The sequence below is a fragment of the Cynara cardunculus genome (genome assembly GCF_001531365.2).
Source record: "Cynara cardunculus var. scolymus isolate 2C chromosome LG 3, CcrdV1, whole genome shotgun sequence".
In the NCBI taxonomy this organism is placed as follows: Eukaryota; Viridiplantae; Streptophyta; class Magnoliopsida; order Asterales; family Asteraceae; genus Cynara; species Cynara cardunculus.
In genome coordinates, this window is record NC_037530.1 from 29111701 (window position 1) to 29123656 (window position 11956).

Below are 11956 nucleotides of genomic sequence, written 5' to 3' on the forward strand. Positions count from 1 at the left end.
TTTATTTCATTCAGTACTAAATCATTCAGAGGGTTAAAATGGTAATTTTACTATCATTCAGAGAACAGTTACCAAACAACATTATTTCATTCAGCACTTAACCATTCTGACCCTCTTAACCATTCTGACCTCTTAACTATTCTGCATAAATCATTCAGCAACTGCCAAACAGCCCCTAAATCTTTTCAAGAAATAAACAAACCTGCATAGTGTTCTCTAGGTTTAGCATGTCGTTGTAAAGATTCAAGATGCCTAACTGGACCCCATAGCCTTTTATCCAATTTACTCTGCAAAAAAAAAAAATTTAAGCCAACCTACTTCAATTTGGACTTGATTACCATCATTTCCCCCAACATCCCCTGTATGTCATATACAGACACAATCAATTTTAGTCTTCTACAACAACAGCTCAAGTTTCTTGTTCATGAAACTGTGGTACCAATTTTCATACAAAAAATGGGTTGCGATAAAAAAAACAAACCTATGATGCCACATAGGTTAACTGCAATTCAAGTTTAAAAATGAGAAATCAAAATTCAATATCATTTAAGTTCAAGAACTAAAAGTGGGAAATCAAACCCTAATTACCTGAACAAAAATTGGAACAGAAGAAGAGTGTGTTAGAAAGAAGTCTGCGAAAGAGGGTACAAAAAAGTGAAGCAAAATGGATGGAGAGTGATTACCTGGATGAGAGACTGTAGATCGATGGAAACAGAGTAAATTCGATGGAACCGATTGATTACTTGGAGAGTGATAGACTGAGATTAAATCCTGAGTGATGGATAGAGAGTGTCTCAAGAGGATGACCCTGAATCGTTTTGAGTAAGGGGTGTGTGTCTCTTCGAAGAGGATGACCCTAAACCCTAAACCCTAAGCTTGAATCTATTTTTGTGGGTAAGTCTATCTCTCACACGAACTTCAAGAATCATTTCAAATTCGAAATTTGAAATTTGAAATCTAAAATTGGTAAGAGCAGAGAAGGCAGTGATCAGATACAAAAGTAGAAGAAGAAAGTGGTCCAGATTGGTGATTTTAGAAGTCTGATAAGAAGAAAGAAGGTTTGACCCAGTTAGGATTTGGTATTGTATGAAACATTTGCATAAATAACTTGTACAATGTGTATGATAATTTGTAATTAAGAGATTTTTAAAATTCTTGCATAAAATGATTGTAACTTGTGCTTAGAAGGTTGTAATTAAGATATTGACTTAAATGCTTATTAATGTAGTATATATATATATATATATATATATATATAAGTGATATAATAGATATTTAAATTACGTTTGTTATTATAAGTACTTTAAGAGGAAAAAAATTGTATCATTTGCATTCGTTTTGCACTATAATTTTACCCATTTGTTGGTTTTGATTTCAACTATGATTATAAACTTCAAAGCATCCATCACGCTTTTATACATTCATCTTCTTCTTCCAAACTATCATCTTTCAACCAATGTGAGATGATGAAAGCCATCTTATTTCAAATTTTGAGAAACACTCAAATGTCATGTTTCCAAGTTATCATCTTCCGTTTCACTTTTAATATTGCACTATGATTTTTACCATTTGGTTGATTTGGATCTCAACCATGATATATTTCAAAGAGACTCGTCCAAAATAAGACAACACTACAAGTCAAATACCACAAATTGATACAAATGATGCCAATACATCTTTTTTATACACTTACTTTGTTCAAATCTTTCAACTCTTCACCAATGTGGAATAGCTAAAACTCAACCACAATTCACCATTTGAGAATACTCAATTTTCATGATGTCACCTCAATATCCCAAGGTTTTCCTTTTATATATATAAAGATGTGCTAATTATAACTCATTAATTTCTACTATTTAAAAATATACTTATTGTATATATAGAGGCGTAACCATTTGCTAACCAATTAATCAATACTAACCTTTGCAAACTTATATGAGCCGTTCAAATTTTTTTCAACTGTTATGGTTAAATTGGAGGTTATAAAACACTACCAACCTGGTCAACATTTCCGGCTGCCCTAACCGTTGGAAATCCGCCGGAAAACAGAGTTTTCGACGGATAGGGCCGCCGGAAAATGAAGCGCCGGTGATTAATTTTCCGGCGGATCCTTTGGTTTTTTGGCAGATAATGGCCGCTAGAAATTTTCCCCCGGTTTATTTAAAAATCCTTGACTAAATTAAAAAACTATTAACGAGTTTTAAAAAAAAATTACATGCGGATATATCCTCCAGAAATCCTCCGGAAATTTTATTTTATTTTTAAAATAATTATTTTTATTCTTTAAATATTTTCGGCGGAAATTTGTTTTATATTAAAAAATTATTATTTTTATTCTTTAAATGTTTCCGGCAAATTTATCCGTTGATAATCCGTCGGAAATTTATTTCAAATTTTTTTTAATTATTAATTATAAAATAATTTTTCAGTAAATTTTTAAAACCTGTAAATCTATAAATATTAACAAAAAAGCTAAAAAGATGAAATGCCGCTAAATATCATACATTAAACTAAACAACAATTATCCTAACCAATTTAAAGTAGCACACAAATTGTTCCAAACAAACAGATATTCAATACGATGGAGGAGGGAAATGTTGAGATTGACTGAGCTGCCTGACCAACGTAGTCATATCTTCAAGTTGTTTATCCCGTCTCTCATCCAACACCTGCTGACGCACCTCCTCCTCCGCCCGCCGCGGCTCCTCCTCTGTCCATCGTCGCTCCTCTGTCTTAAAGCGCTGATTCTCTTCTTGTGAATCTCTAAGTTCGGTTCTTAAGGTTTCAATTTCATATAAAATAAAGAAAATGTTATAATATTTAATATGAATTATAAATTAAATCGATAAACATAATCAAATAAAAAGAGACACACAGCCAACTCTCTGAAGACGATGGATCACCCTATGTGTAGTTCTCAGTCAAGACCCAATTGGGATCTTGGTTATACCAAAACCCAAATAGACGGCCTTTCTTGCTTACCCCAACCATCTGCTCCCACAACTCTGTATCCACTAACGGATAGGTGGAGGGATCATTGTCGTATCTTTGGATGAGACTCATTGAATAGTCATCCTATATATAGTCTAAAAAAGATTACAAGTGAATTTTGACAGCATGACGGCTGTAAATAGGATGTTTTCAGCCAAAACAATAGTGATACGTACGAAATCGGTAGCCAAAATAATTTTAACGTTTGCACAACAAATGACAACCCAAACTAAATAGTGATACATACGAAATTTTTAACTTAAACAATCCTAATGTTTGCCCAACAAATGACAACCTGAACTAAATATATATATATATACACACACACACATAGATTTTAATTTAAACGACTCGAACATTTGTCCAACAATTAATCACAACCCAAACTAGATAGATAGTTACTTATCCAATTATAAAAATTAAAATAGATAGATACTTACTATGACCTGGCTGTACTTAGAGGTCACGTACCCCCCCCAGAATCTGTAGATGCGGTCTCTATACTCGACCTCTTCTTATGTATATAATAGAACAATTCCACAACGGTCGGTGGCACATCGTCTTTTGCTTGGGTCTTCAAAGATCAAATAATACGAACATGTGTTAATTATAACATATTAAAAATCAAGCTACTAAAGTAACGAGTTTTAGGTCCTACCAGACGAGCACCATGCTCCAAACATGTGTTATTATTATTATCCTTATCATTATTATTATCACTATTATAATTATTATAATTATGATAATAATAATAATAATTATTATTATTATTATCATCATCATCATTATTATTTATTATTATGAATTATAGCACACTACGACCAAATAAAGTCCAATATATCAATTAAAGCCTAAAAGAACCTTTAAAGCTCAACTAACATTCATTAAAGTCTAATAGAATCGTTAAAGCCCAACTAATATCTATTGAATTCTAATAGATCCATTAAAGCCCAACGAACATCCATTAAAGCCTAATACGACCAAATAAAGTTCAGTAACATCCATTAAAGCTCAATAGAACCGTTAAAGCCTAATAGATCTATTGAAACATAATACAATCAAATAAAATCCAATACATGCATTAAAGCCCACTAACATCCATTGAAACCTATAGAACTGTTAAAGCCCAATAGAACCGTTAAAGACTAACTAACATCCATTGAACCCCAATAGATCCATTAAAGTCCAACTAACATCTATTAAAACCCAATATGACCAATTAAAGCCCAATAGATCAATTAAATCTCAATACGACCAAATAAAGCCAATAGAACTATTAAAGCCCAATTAACATCCATTAAATCCCAATAGAACCGTTAAAGACCAACTAACATCCATTGAACCACAATAGATCCATTAAAGGTCAAAAAATCCATTAAAACCCTACTAACATCCATTAAAGCCCCAATACGACCAATTAATGCCCAATAGATCAATTAAAGCCCAATAGAACCAAGGGCCAATAGAACCATTAAGCCAAACTAACATCCATTAAAATCTCAATATAACCGTTAAAGCTCAACTAACATTCATTAAAGCCCAGTAGATCCATTGAAGATCAATACGATCAAATAAAGCCCAATATATCCATTAAAGCCCAAATAACATCCATTGAAGCCCAATAGATCAATTAAAGCCCAATACGACCAAATAAAACTCAATATATCCATTAAAGCCCAATAGAACCGTTAAAGCACAACTAATATCTATTAAAACCCAATAGATCAATTAAAGCCCAATACAACCAAATAAAGCCCAATATATCAATTAAAGTCCAATAAAACTGTTAAAACCAATATGATCAAAAAAGCCCAACGGATACATTAAAGCCCAATAAAAACTCAACAAGACAATAGAACCATTAAAGTCCAACTAACATTCATTTAAACGTAATACGTATTTGTGAAAAGACATGTATTGTATATGAGCATGTGGTGTATATTTGGCTCAACTAAGACTCGTTAAACCCAAATAAGACTTTTTTAATAGTTTTTAAAGCCCAATAATAACAATTGACATCGGATAATGTGTTTGTATATAGGTATGTATTGCATACATGTATGTGTGTGTGTGTGTTGAACTTGATAAGAGAATTATTATCCACTATACATTCCATGTGGAATATATGTAATATTATATATATATATATATATATATATATATATATAACCAAAAGTATGAAAAACGAAAAAAAAAATATAAAAAATCCACCGGAAAGTTGTCCACCGGAAATACTCCGTCGGAAACTAATATTTTTTTAAGAATCTGGAATAATTTATTATTTTAAATTACCAGCGGATTATTGGCGGCCACCAACATCTGCCAGAAATTCGCCAGAAATTTAAAATAATAAATTTTAATTTTTAATTATTTTCTGGCGGATAATTGGCTGACGTTAATTTAAAAAAATTAATCAAAAATCCGCCAGAAATCCGACGGTAACTTATTGTAATCAGAGTTAATGATTTCGTAAAAATTTAATTTGTAAATCCGCCGAAAATAGTGTCGGAATATATTTATTAGTGGATGTCCAGCGGAAGTCAACGAGAGTAGACTTTTTAGTTGTCTGCCGGAAATCCGCCGATAAATTTCCAACAGAATTTTCCTCTGGAAATACTCAGTTTTCTAGTAGTGAATTGCTGAAAAAGAAAATGAACTAATGGAATTAAATAAATGGCAATATTGGAACAAATTGTGATTTATTCTTGAAAGATAATAATTTGGTTATTTTTTGAGTTAAAGTTCTTTACTTTATCACATGTGATGTGTAGCAAAACTGTAAAAAAAATTCACATGTGATGTGTAGCAAAACTGTAAAAAAAATCACATATGATGTGTAGCAAAACTATAAAGAAAACATCGATTAGTTGTAGATATCGCATGTGATTTTTGACATAAATTGTATAAAATTCTTAAATAAACTACTTCACTAAAACTAAAAAAATTCAAGTGAAAAACTGAATCACACTTATTTTTAATGTCGTAAAAATTAAAAAATTAATCATATTTAAATCACGAAAATTATAAAAAATATAAAAAATCATGAATAGATACCTTAACTAAATTTATTTTATAATCTTTATAGAAATAAATGACTTTCCATATATAATTTGTATACACCAAATTACGCATATGCCCTTTTGGGTGTTTTTAAAGAAAGTTTTATTTAAGGTATTATTTAATAAAATGATTTGCCTAGAATTACTCTCTTATTCTTTTAAACATGTATCATTTTCGTATGAACTAGATATATATAAGGAGAGGTTCATTTGAGAAGCGATAAGTAAAGAAGTAATCCTGGCCCTTCACACGTTCAAGTTTGGACAAACATTGCTACTTTAAGTAGCCAAAGATTGCGGCTTTGATTGGTCCAACACAAAATAAAGAGCTAGTTTCGTATTACAAATAGGTGGTAAACAAATGCATATGTGAACTCATAGTTCATATGTGAATCAGTTAATTAGTTCATATGTGAATCACACAGATTTATATGTGAATCTGTTAAAAAGTTCATATGTGAATTATATGGGTTCACATACGAACATATAGTTTATATGCGAATCACACGGGTTTACATATGCACTTGTTTTGCCACCTATTTGTAAAAGTTACGAAATTATCCATCTATCTTTCGCATACCATGTGAGGAATTATCAGGTGATTCAAAATCAAAGTCGTACATTTTTGACTAAATGAAAGGTTATGATCACTTCTCTACTTCTCAAATACTTACTATTTCTTAAATGAACATGTGTGTGTGTGTGTGTATATATATGGAGAGAGAGAGAGAGAGAGAGAGAGACTAGCGATCAAATGCAAGCCACCCAATTTGTACAAAACGTGCAAACCACCCTCATCCGTCGATTTTATTGTTTAATCTTACGAGATTTTTTATAAATTTTTTTAATCTTGTGAAATTGTTTCACATAATACTTTTTTTGATGAAGTTGTTTCATGATTATGAAATTGTTTTATATAATACTTAATGAAATTTTAATGAAATTATTCCATGTACTTCTCTAATATTAAAATAATGAAGATGATAATATTCATGATTAACTCCATCCATAATAAAAATGATTAATCAATCTCTCATAATTACAAAAAATTGAACAAAATGAAAAATTATGATTGATTGAATGAGGTTTGTACTGTTTGTACAAATAATATGGTTTGCAAAGTAAACCTCATATATATATATATATATATATATATAGAGAGAGAGAGAGAGAGAGACAGAGAGAGAGAGAGAGAAGTTATGCTAGGAATCCAAAATTGATTAGGTATACGGGAACCGCTCACAACGCGTCCGTGCCCCTCCCTAGGATGAATACTTCTCACGAATATCACATTCTTAATTAATGTGAAGATGTTATTCATCGTGAATCACACATTCATGATGAATAGCATGTCCATCTTTTTGTTGGATATGCCACTTGTCACGTTGTAGGCAGTCCCCCGGTTCCTAATCAGTTTTAGGTTTCTAAAACAGAACCTGCCCTATATACTGGGGCATGTTTAGTTGAAAACCTAACTTTTGTTATGAACCAGGGGACAATGGAAGGTATGTCATGTAACCTAGACATTCTCAAGATACCAATCATGAATGGTGTTATATTCATCATGAACCTTGTAAAAAAAATTACTTTCATCATTCATGATCAATGAAGACGCGAATTCACACAGAAATCAATTTTACAACTGAATATTCCTCTCTCTATCTATTAAAAATCGATTTTCGCAATGCTTTTAACCTTGTGTTTTTTTTATACAACCTCTTTTTTCACATATAAAAGATGATATATCATCTTACATTGATTATGACTATATATTTCCTCTACAAACGTTTAATTTGGAAAAGTTCATTTTTATATATTACTTTTTAAAACTAATTGTTTTTTCAAGAATTCTTTATTTTAGAATACATATAAAATTCGTTTTCAATAACTCAAATGAAAAGTTAGTAGTAATGGGATTCAATGTTGATTTTGATGGTGAAATAAAAATAAACTGAAATTTGACGTAATAGGAAAAATGGAATGTCGATAGACGTCTAAATTTATAAAAATAATGAGGCTACAGTTATAAAAAATTAAAAGAAAACCTTATAAACTATAAACAAAACTCTAAAGATAATTTTATTAATCAATATTAAACTGAATATCAATGAAAATGATAATACCTATTTATAGACCAAAGTAATTGAGAGATAACCATGGAAACAAAACCTATACTAATCCAAAAACAACTAGAAAAATATTTAACTAATTAATAGTAACTAGTTGTGTACCTGAGCAATGCAGCGGGGGAGCCATGAATTTTAACGATTTTGAAGTTCTACTGGTTTTATAAGATAAGATTTAACAATGATATAGGTTACACTTGGTCTTTACATATTAATACAATTTGAATAAATAAGAGTTATGGTTCCAATTACATACTATCGATGAAAAAAGTTGTATGACAGTTTAAAATCCAACATGTTTAAACGACTCCACAAATGTATTTGATTTACACCAAGAGCAAAGAACCAAGAAACTTGAGTTTTAAGATAAACACTCAAAAACAATAAAGAAAACTACAAATTTGACAGATCATAAGCCATGAAAAGACAAAAAAAAGATGGGTTTTAGAATGAAATTTCAACTGCTTACCCTCTTTCTTGTCCAGAAACTCATATTAAGATTGAATTAATACATGTATATATATATTTCAAAAAAACACAAGAACATATTAATTCAAAACATATTATACAGTGCAATTTGGATAGCCTAACCCCAAAATATATAGTATATATAAATAAATAACTATAAAAGTATAAATTCTAAATATTAAAAATATTTTTTCACAGTATATATAATAATATAATTAAGTCAAAAACTATTCAATATTGGACTCATTTCGAAAGTATTAACGAGATGATTATAATGGTGTAACTTGTTAAAATAAAAATTTATTTTTTAAACATGTTTTAATTGATATACGATTATGTATGTTAATTTGATAAATGTTTAAAATGAATCATTTAAAAGTAAAGGACGTAAAGTAAATTAATTAATTATAGGGATATAAAATGTAAATTTAAAATTATAATTTTAAAAAAATCGGTTGCGAGAGGGTGTGTATGTGAGGAGAGGAGGGGGTGAAAAAGTGAGTATAAAGGGTATTTTGGTCATTTAGTATTTTAAGACTTTAAGACTTTTGCTTAATTTTTGCTGAATAAGATAGTATAGATATTCCTAGTCTATTGGACAACCAAAAAAAAACTGAAACTAACAAATAATTATCCTAAAGTAATTAGGAAATAAAATAATCAGATAAACAAATAAAAGCAATATGTGTACGCCTTGTAAGAACGTGCCCGCAACCTAGTACACGACCCAAGCCACGGGGGAAATCGTATAGGTGACTCTGTTCCAGCTTTGATCTGGGTTTTAGACTTCTTTCAAGCTCGTTTTCTCATTTTACAAAGATCTACGGATAAAAACCCTGTTAACTCTCTAATCCTCCCTATATCAGATACCCTCACTTGAAAACGCAACTTCATTCAATTCCTTGGGGTTTCATGCAACGCCAAAACACTTACGTACATTTTTTTTTCTTTTAAGTGTTTTTAATCATAACTCGGTCTTTAGAATTTAGAAAGATTGATCAATCTTCAAGTCCCAAATGATGTTGTCGTGGTTGCTTCCATACACGTGATACTTTTTTCAAACTTGAAAGGGTAAAAGGAGACAAGAACTTCATTGAGAAATTTTTTGTCGAATTGGCTCAGCTTGATCTAGAGTCTTAGGTGCTGAAATAATATGAGTGTCATCTTCAAGATCACTCTTCTTGATTTCTTGTGACAAAGGTTTCAGGGGATCGGGTTCTACCGGCTCCTCTTTGGTTTCTTTATCATTAGTATGAAATCTGTTGCCGACTCTTTGGGATCGGTACAGGTTTCTTGTTGTGATTCTGTTACGACATGGATGACTTTATCTAACTTCACTTCAACCAGTATTCATTTTTTTTTTTTTTTGAAGTATATAACATTTATATACGATGCAACAAACAAACTCATGCACCCTCCTCACCTTTGGTGAGGTTTAAACCTTTGACCAACTAGGAGGTCAAAGGCTACGATACCGCTAGGCCAAAAGCCCTTTGGTGAGTATTCGTTGTTGCTGAAGACATTTTGCTTGATCAGATAACATATTACAAAACAGGACTTGAAGATGTTACAATGGAAACCCCAAAACCTAGGATTACAATATTAATTCCCAAAACGTTTTAAGTTGCATTTGACAATGAGTTTTCAAAGTGAATTCCTAATTAGAAGAACCATAATTAGATATTCAGCTGGAATGATTTTATATTTATCACAATCATTGATTTCTTGTTATGAACTTGATGACGTAATAAGTAATAACCGGTTTAATGTGTTAGAAATTTAGGGGCTTAATATGTAACATGGGTATCGTTGAAGGTTTATGATGGAAATTGGCTAATGAGTTTCATGTTTTTGCAAGAAGAAGAGTGTGTAAATTCTATTTTCTTTGGTATGATCTTCTTTATTGTTGAATTAGGTTGAAGTTTAGATCAATGTTTTGGGTCTCAATATGGTTCATGTCATGTAAATTTTATGTTATATCTGATGTGAATTGGTGGGTTGTTACGGAAAATGAAATAAAGGGATGGCAGATGCCACTACACTATTTCCATACGAATGAGGCCTCAAATTCAACCATGCTACAAACTCCACTAGTTTTCTCTATTGCTTCTAATCAAATTTCTGCTTTCTGTTCATTTTCGCTCCTGTTAAAATTCTTTTGGTGGGTTGGATTCTATGGTTACGGTTCTACTATATACGTCTTTTTCATCATGTCGGCTATTGTTTAGTCACCAAAAGATGCACTATATGGATCCGTTTAAAGACTATATCGTAGGAGTGCTTGTGACAACATGATTCAAGTTTGATGCACCATTTTCCCTACAAACGACTATTTCTTATTTCATACCTAGTACGTACAGATTCATTATGAACATACCTGGTTCGGCCTAGCATTAATTTGTTGCTCATGATCGTCGCCATCACAACCATGGGCCAGGGCCGGGCCTTAAATGCCCCAAATCAAAATAGCACACCAACATATGTTCGTTCATAGTTGAAAGTTAAAAAAAATGGGAGAGATGGAGAATATGTGGGCAAGGGCAACACTACAACCCACCTAAAAAAATACCATTTGCCATTACCATCTCTTTCTCTTCACAAATGTTGGGTTTCTCTTTAGTCATAGGTGTGAGTCCAAGTGCATGCAACTCGATTAATTTTAAGAGTTATGGAAAATAACCCGAAAAAACCCCAATGATCTTATAAAACTTGAACCGATCAGTTGTAAATAGAGAATCATAAAAATACAAATCTTATTACCAATCGATAATACAAGTTATAACCCACAAGATCAATGAAAAATATTTTTTTGGTGCAGCCCGGCCTTTAAGCGGCACCAACCCGTCATGCAATCATTGATGCAAAACCTTTGACTTATTTTCATTAAGGAACCGATTTACCAAACACTTATCCGGGTAAGTGATTACAAGTAAAATTCAACACTGTCACTTATTTACCGGGTAAGATCTTAATCCACCACAATGGTATCGTATGCAATAATTTACCCGGAAAACGCTAACCATGGTAAGATTCATAAGAATTATCATCACTTACCTGATAAGACTCTTGGTCCTTGCATTTGCTCTTACCGGTTAATATTTTTGATCATTGCCATATTTATACAATAAGGTGATAAGATAATGTAACTTTGTAAGCTCTTTTTTCACACGAGTAAATGTTTAGCAAACCTTAAATTTGGTTAATTACATCACAATTTTAATAAAATAAAATAGAACATATTAAAACCCTTTTCTAGTGAAGAAGATAAAACAAAAACAAAAACAAAAACAAAAAATATGAAAGAAGGAAATC

At 31.3% G+C, this 11956-nt stretch overlaps 1 long non-coding RNA gene across 1 annotated transcript in view; it reads right to left on the bottom strand.

Annotated features, from left to right (window-relative positions):
* LOC112510119 overlaps positions 1-846 on the bottom strand; it is a 7988-nt gene extending 7142 nt beyond the window's left edge. Inside the window, exons 1-2 of the long non-coding RNA XR_003068884.1 lie at positions 684-846; positions 203-287 (exon numbers count right to left, since the gene is read on the bottom strand). This is a non-coding gene — a long non-coding RNA (uncharacterized LOC112510119). The remainder of the gene's footprint in view (positions 1-202; positions 288-683) is intronic.
* Between the last annotated feature and the right edge of the window lie 11110 nt (positions 847-11956).